At 48.5% G+C, this 16,241-nt stretch overlaps 1 protein-coding gene and 1 non-coding gene across 2 annotated transcripts in view; one reads left to right on the forward strand and one right to left on the reverse strand.

Annotated features, from left to right (window-relative positions):
- LOC149356587 (uncharacterized) overlaps positions 1 to 16,241 on the reverse strand; it is a 79,245-nt gene that overhangs the window by 1,883 nt on the left and 61,121 nt on the right. The gene's annotated exons all lie outside the window — the stretch shown is intronic.
- On the forward strand, positions 8,025 to 8,189 carry LOC149356588 (U1 spliceosomal RNA). The gene has a single exon (XR_016291991.1). It is a non-coding gene; the product is annotated as a U1 spliceosomal RNA (small nuclear RNA).

The following is a 16,241-nucleotide window of genomic DNA, read 5'->3' on the forward strand; positions in this document are numbered from 1 at the left end:
TCATCATTATCATCATCATCATCAGCCTGACTACGCCCACTGCAGGGCAAAGGCCTCTCCCATGTCTCTACAATTAACCCTGTCCTTCGCCAGCCGCAGCCACCATATTCCCGCAAATTTCTTAATCTCATCTGCCCACCTAATTTTCTGCCGCCCCCTGCTACGTTTGCCTTCTCTTGGAATCCACTCCGTTACCCTTAAGGACCAGCGGTTATCTTGCCTTCGCATTACATTCCCTGCCCAAGCCCACTTCTTCCTCTTGATTTCAACTAGGATATCATTAACGCAAGTTTGTTCTCTCACCCACTCCGGGCGTTTGCAGCAAACAAATATTCTTCCTTCATTCCCGTAAGTATTTCACTACATTGCAGCTGGTCATTACGGCTGTGATCCAGCTTCAGTCGATTCAGGTATAGATTAAACGCGGCTTTCTGGCCACAGCCGCCGTGGTGACAGTCGTTATGGTGCTCAGCTACTGACCCGAAAGACGCGGGCTCGATCCAGCCGCGGCGTCTCATTTCGATGGAGGCGCAATGCTAGTGGCCCGTGTGCTGTGCGATACCAGTGCAGGGTCTAAATTCCCTAAGCACTACGCTACGGCGTCCCTCATAGCGTAAGTCGTCTACGGACGTTAGACCACATAAAATCCAAATACATCGTGATTGCGAAAAGGCGGTATGAATGACAAGAATTTGATTTTCTTGCCATTGAGCTTCATGTTCGTTTTTCGGATATAACCCGCAATGCGGCTGAATAATCGCAAACGTTTCTCGTGTCCGTTTTTGTTGCGCCTTCTTACGACCAAAAACAAGTACCAGCTAGCCCCGAAACAAGTTCTAATTGGGTTTTTGACAATTTTGGCTGTTCCATTAAGCTCAAATGGTCTTCCAGGCGGCCACACAGTTCCGGTTAACGCATCTCAAAGTCCTACTGGCCTCACGTGCTCTGGTGACATACAGGGCGTTTCACCTAACATTTTACGCAATTTTTAAAAATAGGGCTTTTGAGTTAGGAGAGCTCTTTGTTCAGCGAAGTATTGTGCTAACAAACAGGCTGGTTAACTAATATTGAATAGCTAACTTTTTACTATTACTGTTAGGCTCCTTAATTATTGAGAGGCGTGTAGCCCACCAATGCGAAGGCAAGATAACCGCTGGTCCTTAAGGGTAACGGAGCGGATTCCAAGAGAAGGCAAGCGTAGCAGAGGGAGGCAGAAAGTTAGATGGGTGGGTGAGATTAAGAAATTTGCGGGAATACGGTGGCCGCAACTGGCGAAGGACAGGGTTAATTAGAGGGACATGGGACAGGCCTTTGTCCTGCAGTGGGCGTAGTCAGGCTGATGATGATGATGATGACGACGATGATGGTGATAATGATGTGCAGCCCACCGTAAGTAACGTCCATATCAGATTCTAGAATTTCGAAAACGCGGTTACCCTCGGCGCTGTGGCCCAACGATATTTGGCTACATCGCCCCAAAATGCGTGCGCTTTCGCGAAGCTTGTAGGCAGAGCAACCTCTCCAGTGCACACAACTCGTGGAAATAGGTTTGGTTTGATTTATGGGGTTTAAAGTCCCAAAGCGTCTCAGGCTATGATGGAAGCCGTAGTGAAGGGGTGCGGAAATTTCGACCACAGGGGATTCTTTAACGTACACTGACATCTCACAGCACACGGGACTCTAGCGACCGCCGCGGGCGGGATCGAGCCCGCGTGTTTCGGGTCAGCACCCGAGCGCTGTAACTACTGATCCACCGTGGCGGCGTGGAATTAGCAACTCCGAGCCACAGCGCCGAGGATATTCGCGCTTCCGAAATTCTAGACTGATATGAATATTAATTACGGTGGGCTACACGGCTCTAAATAATTAAGTAGCCTAAGAGTAATAGTTAAAAATTAACTATTGAATATTACTTAAACATCCTGCTAGTTAGCACTTCTTAACTGTATTCTGGTAACTACACCTCTGACAATGCTATGCCAAAAAAAGCGCTCTTCTAACTCAAAAACCCTATGGTTTAAAAAATCTGTAAAAAAGTTGGAGGACGCTTAAGCTTCGCCTTCAAGAGTGGAACATGACAGCCTATCGCAGCCTGCCAGGGAGTCCGCGGAACGCCATCGCCCGCTCGGCGCGACGCCTTGCCCGTTGGACAAATAGCTCGGAGCGTTTTGGAGACCTCTCGACAAACCCAATGCCACAAACGCCAGCATAGCTTCCGCGCCGAACGAACGGCCAGCAAGCCGCAAGCTTCGTGGTGAACGCGCCTTGGAAGTGCGCGCTGCGTTGTTCGCCGCTCACCGCGTGGTTCCTGCGTCCCCGCACGGCCCCACTGCGCCCGAACGAAACGAGCGGGAGGCGCTGTCGTCGCGCGCTCTCTGTTGGGGCAGTGGCGTTAGTACATTGCGAGGAGAAAGTTTTAGTGGGCGCCGTCTGATGGCGCTACGTGAGCGCCAAGCGAAGAGGAAAAGTAGCGGGCTTCTGGGATTTTTCGCTCACGGCCAACGAGGCCGACGCCGACATCGGCTTTTCTGCGACACGGGGCCCTTAACGCTCTAGCGTTAATATTAGATGAATCACCATGTATAGTAACGAAATCTGTGCGACCACTGCAGCTGGTGCGAGCAGTCTTGCACAACGTTACTAGAACAAACTCAGTTTCACAGCTCCCCATACCGCCCAGCGGAGAAGAGTGTCCCAAGCGGCGATCACGAGAACTAACGGCGCTGCAGTCGAGTCTTGCTCCCTGCCAGGCGCGTCGTCTGCTACACGCAGCGCGGAAGCGTGGAGCGGCCGGCACATATGAGGTTTTGGCGCGCTGCATTCGCGCTCTACATGGCTGCAGTAAAATAATACTTCCATTACGGCACCTGTTGCTCCGAAGCTGCGTGTTATCTTGGAGAACACGTTTGTGTGATGCGAAATTAGGCTGTTAATTTTGTGAAAAAATTGCAAAAACGCTGAAATGACTCTCCGTGGAGTCATCGTTGGGATACCCGGTATTGCATCCCGGTGCAAAGCAGGTCAACATGAAGAGGCCCGATGTCACAAAATACTAGCAAAAAATTCAGGGGCCACTTTGACGCTCTAAAGTGCGCGAGGCGAAAGCCTTTCCACGCAACTTTGGTCGCACGGCCGTTGGCACACACGAGGCGGCTATGGGGCGACTTGGTTTGGCTAGCCATGACAAATTGGGTCGAGACTAATTAGTCATGACCCATGAATAACTAGTCATCATTAATTACGAACTAGTCTCGTCTGTTTAATGACTGGCTAGTCATGACAAACCAGTCTTGACTAGTCATGACTAATCAGTCATAACTACTAATGGCTGGTTAGTCATTAACCAGTCATGACTAATTAGTAATTGGTCATGATTAGTCATGATTAACCAGTCATGACTAATGGCTAACCAGTCATGACTAGCCATGACTGGTTAATTATAACTAGTCATGACTAATAGGGTCATGACTTGACCCATGACTTACTAGTCATGATTGGTTATTGACTAACTAGTAATGTCTGCTTAATGACTAGCTAGTAATGACTAACCAGCAATGACAAACCATTCATGAATGGTTAATGAAAAACTAGTCATGTCTGGTTAATGACTAGCTAGTCATGACTAACCAGCGATGACAAACAAGTCATGACTAACCAGTCATAACGAGTCATGACTGGTTAATGACGAACTAGTCATGATTGCTTAATAGCTAACCAGTCATGACTGTTTAATGACTAACTAGTCATGACTAACCAATCATGACTAATTAGTCATGATTTGTTATTGACTAACAAGTCATGGCTAGTTAATTGATGACTGCTTAATGACTAGCTAGTCATGACTAGCTAGTCATGACAAACTAGTCATGATTGGTTAATGACGAACTAGTCATGTCTGGCTAAAGACTAGCTAGTCATGACCAACATTACTAGAACTCGGTTCTAGTACCGTTGGTCATGACTAACCAGTCATAACTAGTCATGACTGGTTAATGACTAACTAGTCGACTGCCTAATGACTAACCAGTCATGACTAATGTGTCATTAGTCATGGTTAGTCATGGCTAACCAGTCATGACTGACCATGACTAACTGACCAGTCATGACTAGTAATGACTGGTTAATGAATAACTAGTCATGGCTAACCAATCATGACTAACTAGTCATGTCACTCATGACTAGTTAGTCATGATTGGTTAGTCAATCACGTGTGATTAATGACTAAGTCGTTAATCACTCATGACGAGTTAGTCATGATTGGTTAGTCAAGACTAGTTATTAATTAACCAGTCATTACTAGTCATGACTGGCTAATGATTAGCTAGTCATGACTAACCAGTGATTACAAGCCAGTCATGATTGGTTAACGAAGAACTGGTCATGATTGGTTAGCCATGACTAGTTATTCATTAACCAGTCATTGCTACCAATAATGACTAACTCCTCATGATTTGTTAATGATTTCTTCAAATGCCAAATGAGTAGTTAGCGACTTCAAATGTCAAAGGCCATGGTTCGATTCTCAGCATCGACATTTTTTTTTTAGTGACGCCGAAATGCGGACACATCTGCCGACACGGCTGTTAACGACAGTATGAGGCATTAAAGGCTTTCGCCTTAAAATTAACCGAGAAGCAGACGACACAAAACGGCTGTCGCGAGCGCTCTTTAAAAAGGGCGCAGCAGGGCCAGCGAGCCGCACCGAGCGGCGACAAGGGAGCAAGACTCGATCGCAGCGCCACTAGTTCGCGCGACCGCCACTTGGGACAGCTCTCCGGGCAGAGCTGTGAAACTGAGTTGGTTCTAGTAACGTTGGTCTTGCACTCAAGACTAGGTAGGCATTCCTGATGAAGCGCTCGCGTGGAACTCGATACACAGCCTCAGTGGCGGAGAAAAAATTACTCACCTTAGGCGAAACAGTTCGCAATCCCTCGTTGAACTGAAGCGTCCCTCGGAGCAAAATAACGCAAGGCCGCAAACCCGGCGATGGTCTGGCGCCGGTTTCGTGTGGACGCGTAGCCCCTTGGCACAGCGCTAGGCCTAGTTGCCGGAATCCGAGAGCTGCCGTAACACACCGTGCGAGCGTCCTTCTTAGCAGCAGGCGTTCACCGTTCTCACGAGGTCATATCTCGCGGTCCTTCGCCACGAGCCACACTGACACGAGCCTTGTGATGACGGTGATGATGTCGGCGCTAGAGGAAAGAAAGTGTGCTGAAATGCGCGGTTGCGTCCTTTGAGTGAAGGAAAGCGCACAGTAACCGTCTCATATTTCCGAGGACTCGTTAGGCGTAGCCACAGATGTCATTGTCGGGAGGACAGAAAGACTCGGAACAGAGCCCGGAGGGATGCGGGTAGGCAGGGCGGTGGAAATGAAAGAAGAAAGGGAAGAAGAGACCACGGCATGAAAATTTTCTGATGTATACCACTACACCTTGGCCAATCCCCCCACGTGGGTATGTGCCATTATAAAGAGGCGAAGAAGAAGAAGTTGCCGAAGCTGATTTTGTAGCGTGAGCTACACTGGCCGAGGTTGAGCAGTTTCGCGTGGCTCCTGGAGAGCCGTGCTGCGCATGCGCGAGGAGCAAGTGACGCGACCACCCACAGTTGGCGTGCCTCGCCGCGCGCGAGCTCGCCTTCCTTTCCTTAAAATGATCAGAGTGTAAAACGTCGACACCGCCAACGCCAATGAACACGACGAACACCGACGGCCTATGGCTTCAGCGCCGCGTTTATGGCACAATGTTGTCAATGCCAACGCATGCAGCGCACACGTGTCACTACCGCCACATAGCTTAAAGCACGATTGAGGTGTCCACTGTTCTAAGAGGGCAGTTATGCGCCTTCCCTCTGGTTCAGGTGTCCACCGAGATGTGAACACCTCGCCCTCACCTCACGCTTCGTATATCCTAGCATAGCAGAGCTAAGCCACTGCCAATTTTTCGTTATTAAGGCGAAAGTTTTTAATGCCTCGTAGTGTCGTTAGCAGCCGTGTCGAAAGCCTTTAATGCCTCGTGCTGTCGTTAGCAGCCGTGTCGACAGCAGTCTCGGCAGATGTGTCGGCAGATGTGTCCGCGTTTTGACGGGTGTCCGAGATATGCGAGACAGTTACTGCATAATTTCCTTTCCTCAAATACAATTTTCAGTTTCTTCATTACGGCCACTCTTTCTTCTTTCACTCAACCGCAGCAGCAACAGAATTGGGCGGTAGCAGCGAGTCATGAAGGTTTTTTCTTAAAAGAAATGAGGAAGGCAGATGAGACTGGAGATGTTAGTGCGCTGTTTTTCGAGTGAATATATATATATATTGGTTACTAATGCAGCTTTTATGTTCATTTCACTGGTGCCCGTTGCTGCACTGTTTTCCTTTTTCAATGTGGAATTTTATAATCGCTTTTGGAGCAGCTGCCCCGCAACCAGTATGCTAACTCAGTGCTGGCGCCTGACCATGCTTGAAAACGCTGAAATGGTGCGCTCTCAAAACAGTTTTGTTTGGTATAATGGGAAGTATTGAGTAAGATACCGGCGATACTGCGACAGAATTTCACGCTGCAGAAAGCCAGCATACTTATGCATGGCCAAAGGTGGATGTGCAAGATAATATTGGGAATATTTCACATTAACACACCCTTGCCCAGGTCATTAATATGACAGCTTTGTCACCCGGATGCTGTCGAGATAGCATATAAAGGATTTTTTGGAGTATGGGAGGGTAAGTAATGAGCACAGAATACCCGCAGCGAGTGCTAACGCCTCGAAGACCGAAATTGGTTCTCAAAATTCTCTCAGCTAATCCACTGCAGCGTTATACCAGGTAGAATGCTGGTAAAACACCTTCACGGAGTAGCGTAAGGGTGAAACCTACCGCGACCTTTCCTACAATTTAAGCTCCTTCACCAGAATTTTACAGCAAGGCGCTTCTAAAAGTAACGCCAAGCCTACACTGTGGACATTTGCGCTATGCCAAATCACATTGATGTACAGAGACAAGAAGCTTAACGTGCCAACCAAAGCCTCGCCAGCTGCCCCTCTGACCTCCTCCTGGACGCTCCTCGTGTGGACCATTCTTCTTTTTGCGGCTATGTATGCGAAATCGGGCGCCGTCTGCTCGGTGCACCTGTCACAGCGTATGGCGAGGATCAGAGGCAACCATCCGTCCTATAAAAAATGAATACATGAAGCCAACAGCGACGTGGCGATCCAAACAGCACTGCTAGCCCCGCATAGACAACTAGCTGCGGCGCCGCTGCCGGCGCGGTCACCGGCCGGAGTACCACGAGTCCCAGGGTGCATCTCAGCGGCGGTTTCGTAGCGCAACTGCTTGTGTTTGGTTTAGTTTATGGGGGTTTAACGTCCCAAAGTGACTCGGTCTATGCGGCACGCCGTAGTGAAGGGCTTCAGAAATTTCGACCACCTGGGGTTCTTTAACGTGCACTGACATCGCACAGTACACGGGCTTCTAGAATTTCGCCTCCATCCAAATTTGACCGCCACGGCCGAGATCGAACCCACGTCTTTGGGGTCAGCGGCCGAGCGCCATTACCTCTGTTCCACCGCTACGCACGCCAACTGCATGCGAAATCGGTCTGTTACGATTACACAGCCTAAAGACTACCACACAAAGATCCCTGGAGAAAAGTTATCTCGCAGCACAAAATAATAATGGAGTTTTCTTCTTCTTCCCAAAACGTTGGCTCTTGCTCTGCGAATAGCACGCGTGATCGCTAGCTCAGGGTAAATGCATAGCGTGAGCGCGTGCACTGCATTCTCCAGCGCGTAGCGTTCGGAGCGATGCAGATTTCAATAAAACTGCTCTTTAATATGTGCTTTATTTGAAATATTGCAAGTTTCGGCTTGTAGTTAATTTTCAGACTTGTTCATCGACGTTAGTACGGCCGTTTTCCCTACCTTCGCAGTACCACGCTGCATTTAGACACCATTTTTTTTTTCAAATAAGGTGCTCCTTTCACCTGAGAATCTTTAGTGGACTCTTTGGACCGGCTCCCAGAGAGCAGGAATTCGGAGTCAAACTTACCTGGTGTTGGAAACTCAGCCATCAACAAAGCTGAGTTCCCGGGTTGAGGCCGGTGCATTGCACTGCGGCCGGCTGAAGCCCGCCTCTTTCCGAAACTGGGGAGGCTGGAACATTAAATGTTTGGTAGTGGGGGTTCGGCAGGCACCCAGAACCCCCGAACTATTTGAATCAAAAGGGAGATCTATGATACCTTCTTCGCAATGAGGAGATCAGTGAAATACTCGTTAGGATCGAGGCCGTAAGAAACTATGGTTATAGGCTGTAGAAAAAGGGGTGCAGTTATTAGTAGAGTGCGCGGTGAAAAATTACGGACGATTAATATCTTCGGCAAGACTAAAAATTAAATACACCATTGAATAGGTGATGCGGAAGCCCATTAACGATTTAGCGGTTAGAGGGAAAGGAGAGGACTTCAGTATATCTTTGCAGAACAGATATTCGGCTTTAACTGAGCTATCATTACGGAAACCGCTCACCAGGATACTAGCAAGCTACCTGTGCGGACGAAATATCTGATTAAAAAACGCCAAAGCATGAAGGCGTCTAACCCCACAGACAGAATTGAACTGGCATAGCTATGTAAGTTAATCAAAAAGCGCAAGGTAGAAAACATAAGGAAGTTTAACATGGGGAGAATCGAGCATGCTCTAAAGAGAGAGGGAGAGAGAAAACATTTATTATAAAGGAATTCAGGCCCGCCCCTGAGTCTCCGCGCGACCGCACTGCACTCAGGAGTTATGTTTTTAAGGCCTATAAAATTTACAGCCCCTGTAGTGGCGACGGTCTGCACAGCCGGGTCCTCCGAGCACAGCAGGGTCTCCCAGTGCTCCCAGGCCTTCAGGTTCTCTAGGCCCCGCGGCGGAGGGCCCGCCGGGCAGAGGGAGATGATATGGAGGGAAGAGGCGAAGGGTTCTGAGCACAGGGCGCAGGCAAGAATGGGGAAGGATTGATTAGAGCGGGCTAGGGGGGTAAGGCGAGAGTGTGTCTGCAGTCGCCGCCAGTGTGTTGCGTGTTTGTTATCTAGGGAGGGATGGGGCGGCAGGTAAAGCTGACGCGAGGCTCTATAGGCCTGTGTCAGCTGGCTGAATGAGTGCATGCGCTCCTTCGATCCGAGGCGATCCGATCCGATCCGAGGCGACCTGAGCCCAGTCAATACGGATAAGGCAGTCATGATCGCCTGATGTTCAATTCGATTAAAAGCTTTACAGTGATCCAAAGCTGCGAATGCTTTGGTGTGACCCGGAAGAATGGGTCGAAAATGTGTTCTTGTTGCAATTGCGTCCTGCGCGGATAGATGGGGTGGAATCCCAACATGCTGTGCGGGTATACATTGTTGTCCACCATGTGCCCTGTGAGTCACGCTAACAAAACATACTCGAAAAGCTTCCCGCGGCATGACGTTAGCTTAATAGAGCGAAGGCTATGGAGTATAAGTGCTTTGTTGGGTCTTGGTAAGAATATTACCTTCGCGCAGCGCCCGGACTGCGGGAGGTTCCCTCCCGTCAGCAGTGGCTGAAGGATTGCGTAATTTGGGTGATCGATTGGTCGTCCAGATTCGATTGGTCGTCCGATTGGTCGTCTGCACGAGGTGCGGAGTTGGTTCGGAGAATCAGAAGGGCTAGTCTTACTGTCTGTCTTCGTGATGTCTGTGTCGAGTGTGTGATTGGTTTGTCCTGTGCAGGGCAGTAGAGGTGTGGGGGCACATGGAGAGGTGTATGTGGTTTGAAGTGTGTCTAGGAGGGTGTCAGGATCGTCAATGTGTTCGTGTTTGAGGCGTGTCACGTAGTGTTGTGTTGCTGATTTGGTGCGTGTATTGTGAATAAGATGTCGGAGTAGTTGCCATGCGCGTTTGCTAGACAGGTTTCCGGCGATGCCGTCCCATATCTGTCCCCAGTTGGAAAGGCGGAGCTCCTCAGATTGTTGTGGGATTTATGTCTGTAGCGCGGCCAGCCGATTTTTAAGTAGAACGAAGGTAACTTAGAAGCGGCGAAGAGAAAACTAAGCATAGAAAAGAAACTAGATATAGTCGTTAAGAGACAAACAGGGCAACGCCTTTATCAATATGGTTCAGATAGTTAAAGTAGCCGAAGGAATGAGCTAAAACTTTACAGTAGCAATTTTAATCGTGAGGTTCAGAGAGGCAGTAGCGCACAGCACTGGAACATCCAGCCAGTAACGAAGGAAGAAGAAAGTTTTAGGGGCAATAGAAAGTGGAAAAGTGGCTGGAGCGGATCAGGTTACCGCACATCTGTTGAAGAAAGGATGGGAGATTGTGCTAGAAAAGCTAGCCACCCTGTATACGCAATGCCTTATGGTCTTGAACGTACAAGAAGCTTGAAAGAACGCTAACATAATCTTAATCCACCAGAAAGAAGACGTCAAGGACTCTAAAAATTACATACCAATCACCTTGCTGTCTTTTGCCTATAAGAGAATTACTAAGCTAATCGCTAGTAGAGTCAATACAACCTTAAACTTCAGTCAACTAAATCATCAGGCAGGCGTTCGTAAAGGCTACTCGAGAACAGACACTATTCACGCTATCAATCAGGTCACAAATATCTACTCAGACTATCGCACACCCCTATATATAGTCTTTATAGAGATTGATTACGAGAAGGCATCTGAGTCAGTCCAAACTTCAGCAGTAATACAGGCATTTGGGAATCAGGATGCAGAAGAGCCGTATGTAAAAATACAGAAAGATATCTATAGCGGGTGGACATCTACCATAGTCCTCCATAAAGCAGGCAATAAAATTGGAATTAGAAAGGGTGTCACATAGGCAGACACGATCTCATCAATGCTGTTCACCATCTTTTTACAGGAGATATTCAGAGGCCTGCATTGGGAACAGTGGGGGATAAGATTTAATGGATAATACCTTAGTATTCTTCCATTCACTGATGAATTTGCCTTCCTAAGTAACTCAGGCGATGAACTGCAAAGCATGATCAATGTGTTAGGCAGGCGAAGTAGAACGGTGGGTATTAAAATTAATACGCAGAAAACGAAAGTAATGTTCAAACAGTCTCGGAAGGGAACAGCAGTTAACAATCTTTAGCGAGGTGTTGCTAGTTGTAAAAAAATACCTCTACTTGGGGCACGTAGTGACCGCAGATTCGGATCATGAGAGTGAAATAGTTTAAAGAATAAGAATGGCGTGGAGGGCATTTGGCAGGTTCTCTCAGACCATGTATGACAGTTTACGAATATCTGTCGAGAGAAAAATATATAACAGCTGTATCCTACCGGAACTAAGCTTTGGGGAAGAAACCTCGAGGCTAACGAAAATGGTTCAATTTAAGTTAAGGACAGCGCAGAGAGCTATGGAAAAAAAGTGATCGGTGTAACGTTGAATGGACGACGGCGCAGTGGGTCAGGGATCACACACGGGTTAATGACATCCTGTAGTCTAAATCAAGAGGAAGAAATGGGCTTGGGCAGGGCATGTAATGCGGAGTAAAGATAATAGATGGTCCTAAAGGGTAGCAGGCTGGATTCAAAGAGAAGGGAAGTGTAGCAAGGAGCGGCAGAAGGTTAGGTGGACGCATGAAATTAAGTTCCCAGGGAAAGGGTGGCGCAGCTGGCACAGGACAAGGTTATTTGGAGAGGCATGGGAGAGGACTTCGTCCTGCAGTGGGCGTAGTCAGGCTGATGATAACGGTGATATATGTGGTCCCCACCATGGCTTCTACCACACCTTCTTGCTGAGGGCCTTCTACCCTCATTGACATCGGGTGATGAGCCTCTCTTGCCCCTCCCTCGTTTTCTTTTTTCCTGCTTGCTTTTCGCACTAAAATTTCCCCTTTGACCACTCTCGAGCCCTGATTCTTTTGTATTTGATTAACTTGAGAATGCAATTACGCCGCCAGGGCAGCGCTCCCTCCACTTTTATTTTTCGCATTTCTTTTCCTCTCGGGGGGCCCCAAAGAAAGAAACTAGGGATCACGACTGAACGGGCTTCCCAATGAACCAGACGCAGGTGGCATGAGAAACCCCACCTTCTCACACCGTGCATTCTCCTACCCGTGCTGAAAGTGCAGCGACCCACGAAGCAGACGGTGGTGAAATGCAGAAGAGGACGAAGTGTCGCTAGCACTCGCTAGAGAACGCCGTGGATCTTGGCCCCGGTCGGATGCTGCCGCCGCCGCTGCGCCGCTATCGCCTCTCCGACAGCCCTCTTAAAAATGTCGCCACGGTGGCCTCCTGGGCGACTTCCACAAAGGCATGAGCTACGCGGAACGAGGGGTCCAGCCGTAGCACCCGTCCAGCGGTTCCGCACTCACCTGCAATTTTGAACGTCAAACAGTACAGCTTGCTCGCTTTCTCGGAAGCAGCTAGTGTTGTCTCTGGAAATGTGATGACAATTCGATGGCAGTTTCATGAGTGGAGCGCGAAGTGTGGATTGCACGATTTCTGGAGATCGCTGGACTGGGGTGACTTGTGCTTCATTGTTATTTTCCTGATTTGTGGCGTTAGCTGCATGGGATATCCACGCTGTGCGCTCCGAAGCTTAGCAGAGCCCCTCATTATAAACAGCACTGCTGCTCTGTTCGGTGAATAAGCGGAGTACACTAAAGTATCGCAATCAATTTGTGGAATGAGCACCGGTCAGTCGCACTTAACAAAGTCAGGATGACGCCTTCCGGCTTCTGCAGGTATCTGCTATAGCTTTTCTCAAAACGCCGTTTTGCCTTCCTCACTGCGGAATCGCTCGGTAATGGACGTAATAAATTGTCTATGTTGTTGCTGAGAGCGGGCGTGAGCATGGAATCTGTCGTAGGAAAGGCGTAGCGCTATTCAAGACAGCAGTGCATGGGCTCTGAGCCGGCGGGAAACGCACTCGGACATTGGCCAAGTTCTCTGGCTGTTAAATGTGCCCTCGCCCTTGGTTTCGCCCGTCGGGCTGGCAACCGCGCATGAACGCCTTGTCAGCTTTCGCGACCATAGGAGGCGCCGGCACCGCCCGCTTTCCACAACTGGACAGCGCTCCCGGCGTGTGTTCAGCTAGTACACGTGTCTGTCCTGGCAGCGCACTCGGCACCCCTGAGTGCTTGCAGTGCTGGATGCGCAATATCGATCGTGCCCAGTTTATGCGGTGAGCTTCTCACCCGTTCGCGACAGAGGTAGGCTGTCCTATCTCCTATCGAATAAGGCTTAAAGGCTCCATTACGTGGTCATGATGGATATGCTACTGGCGTTGAGCATTTCGGAAGCGCAAAACGAATGGATGAAAGACATCGAAGATGCTGGTGAGAACACGTAGCGCAGAAGGCTGCGGCGAGGGCCACGCGGGTTTAGTCATCGTGAAGACCTGGTCTGGCGCTGGCACTGTTTGTAGCCTTGCTCAGTGCCATGACATTTTTAATGCGAAAACATGACTTGTCCTATTAAGAGAAAAGCCGGCGACGTTCGTTCGTGCTCGCGAGATGGTCATAAAAATAGTGTTACGTCATCCCGCAGAAGCGCAGCGTAGACAGAATGCGGAGGTGAGCGGAGGCGCCAGACATCTGCTGAGGGGGAAAGCGCAAGTATTGGTTGAGGGAGAGGGCATCGTGCCACCAGAAATGGCGCTGCAGGGCATGAAGCTCAGCTAGCAAAGCGGTCCACGACAGTAAGTCGCCATCTTTGACGCCATCCTACAACACATTATTGTGGCCAGCACTGTTTTTTCTCGCTAAGGCAAGGGTGGGTATAAAGCTTGAACTTGAATCCGGGAAAATGCGTTAGAGAAAATAATTATATGTCACTCTTACGCGTATTTACAATGTTTTAGACACATTTTGTAATGTTTAGCATGCTGATTGTGTTCGTTTCTTTTAATATCAGACGATCTTGAACGATTTTCATGAGTAAATTGAGTAAACGGACTCGGAATTTCGGTTTGAAACTTCTGCTTTCGAAACTGATTTCAGGTTGCCTAAGAAAATAAAGCTATGGGATCAAGGCACGTAATGCAGGGGGCCGTATACGACAAAGAGTCACTCGCGCTTTCATCTATCGCGTTGCCACTTTCGAGCATTGTATAGATGGCACAAGCTGCAAAATAGTCCGGCATGTCGCATAATCTGCGAGCAAACGTGGGTAATAATACTACACATTTCGCGAGAACTATGTACTGCAAAGCGTGTGAACGAAAATCTGCCGCTCTCGGAACTGTCTATAAAGGCGGTTGACACCAAGTGAATCAACGTGGCCGCTGTTTACTTTTTCACTGCCTTCGGCTTCCTTAACGCCATTGCCTCAATTTGTTTGAGATAGTACACATTGGTGCTACTTGTAAAGGGTGTAGGTGCTCTTGCTTAAATGCTTTTCGTAATCCGTTTTGCAGCACTGTTGCATGAGTTAAGTAAAGGTGACACTGTTGAAATGAACGGCCGAGCAACGACAACTGCAAAAGAAAAAGACAACACATGCGCAAACTACCAAATGTTTTTTAGACGGAAAAGAGGCACACTTATAATCCTCAGATCAAGCATGTGACGCAGCTCATTATCGCTCCGAACATAGTCACTGACAGGAAATTGGTACGAAAACAATACAGCATACTTGTACTCGCAGAAACCTTTTTAACCCGTTGCGTATCAAGTACTAGTGGTACTAGCTTGTGATCAATGGTTTTTGAAACCAAAGAGAAGAATTTAAAAAAATTCTTAGAAAAAGCAGTGTCGAGCATTCAAAGCAACCGCAGAGTCATACATTCGAAGCAAAAGCAGTCAGAAACATAAAGAAAAAAAATAAGAATGAAAAACCCACCACAACAAACAACCAAGCGCCCACAATTTTGTACACACAATGCTGGACATGAAAGGAAGGTGTCTAGAGCGGTACGTGTTGTTCCGTGCTTGTCGGCCTCCACCTTGTTTCTTTCGTTCGTGATGAAACTGTGATCGTTGCTGCGCGCCAAGAATCCTATTATGAGGTCGTCCCGCCCAGAAAAGACATGGACCGTTTTACTCGGCGAAGGAGGAAGATAAAAAATAGATGATGCCCACGGGAGTTTAACAAACCATCGACATTTACCATAGCAGAACGCGTACCATTTAAAATAAACCACGCAGAGCAGTTGCTCGATTTATTTTGGGAATTCATTCCTTTGGGAATTGTGTTCGTCCTTTTGGGGCCAAAGCAAATTTCCGACGTGTATTTGCTCTCGCCAAAAGAGGACATGCAAAATCTCGCGCGCTCGATGGAAGAAATGCATTCCAAATGCGTCACAATCGCAGTAATTGGCTTGAAATAACAATTCAGAAGAAATACGGCACTAGTATGAAGTTGCAGTCGGTATGTGGCGCTGCATACCATCAGAAATGCTCCAAACGCGACGGTTTTCCCGTTGCCTACAGTACGTTTACAGCAGTCAAGAGCTACTCTGCATACTTCCATCTTCCCAGTGACTACGTTGCCAGGTTCCAACTACGTTTTTTGTCCAGATTTAGCAAATGTCTAAACAGCTGGCCACACACAAACCGTCAGAGCATGGCGGGTTCATGCGATGCCCGCTGGATTGAATGGGCTGAATGCGCAGCTTTCCCTCTAGAGCGCGTATATTAACTCTGTGCGGCGCAGATAGGCAAGAAACGACGCGTAGGGGCATTGGTAGGGTGCGCCATGGCGATCTCACCCCTGCGGCTTTCTGCCCACACGCAGCGTTGCTAAGCAGCCAACGTTCTTAAGACAGTTCCGGTTTAGCAGCTCTGCTCGGGAGGTGCCTGAAGGGGCGTTCGCGGAAACTAGTGGCGCTGTAGTTGGGCTTTTCGTCTCCTGTCGCGGCAGTTTCGTTTGCTGCAGTAACGATGGGCTGCTCAAATTTTCAAGCTCAGTTTTGCTTGGATAGTGCTCGCAGTGATTATGAAAAATTCTAGGTGGTGAAACGTGTGCACTTTCCGACTTCCAGCGAGTCATACAGTTTTGCGCCCGTTTGCACAAGGGGCAACGGAAACGACGCCACTGCTCATCATTTTTTCATATTGCCTCACGATGAAAGCCAGTTTAAAAGGTGGAAGCAGATACTGCGTCACAAGAACAGCTTTCTCGCACGTCTAACGTATATGATCGTCATTCTGAGGCTGACGGTATCATCAAGGACGACAAGCACGTTGTGAACGGTGAGCAGGTGGGAATTCCTCACGCCAACTGCACGCTGCACGATAGTGTCCCTGGATATTCTCTGTCCTCCAGAGCGAATCCGATACCTAAAATTTAT

Source organism: Amblyomma mixtum, chromosome 3 (genome assembly GCF_055824585.1).
Source record: "Amblyomma mixtum isolate Tamu chromosome 3, ASM5582458v1, whole genome shotgun sequence".
NCBI lineage: Eukaryota > Metazoa > Arthropoda > Arachnida > Ixodida > Ixodidae > Amblyomma > Amblyomma mixtum.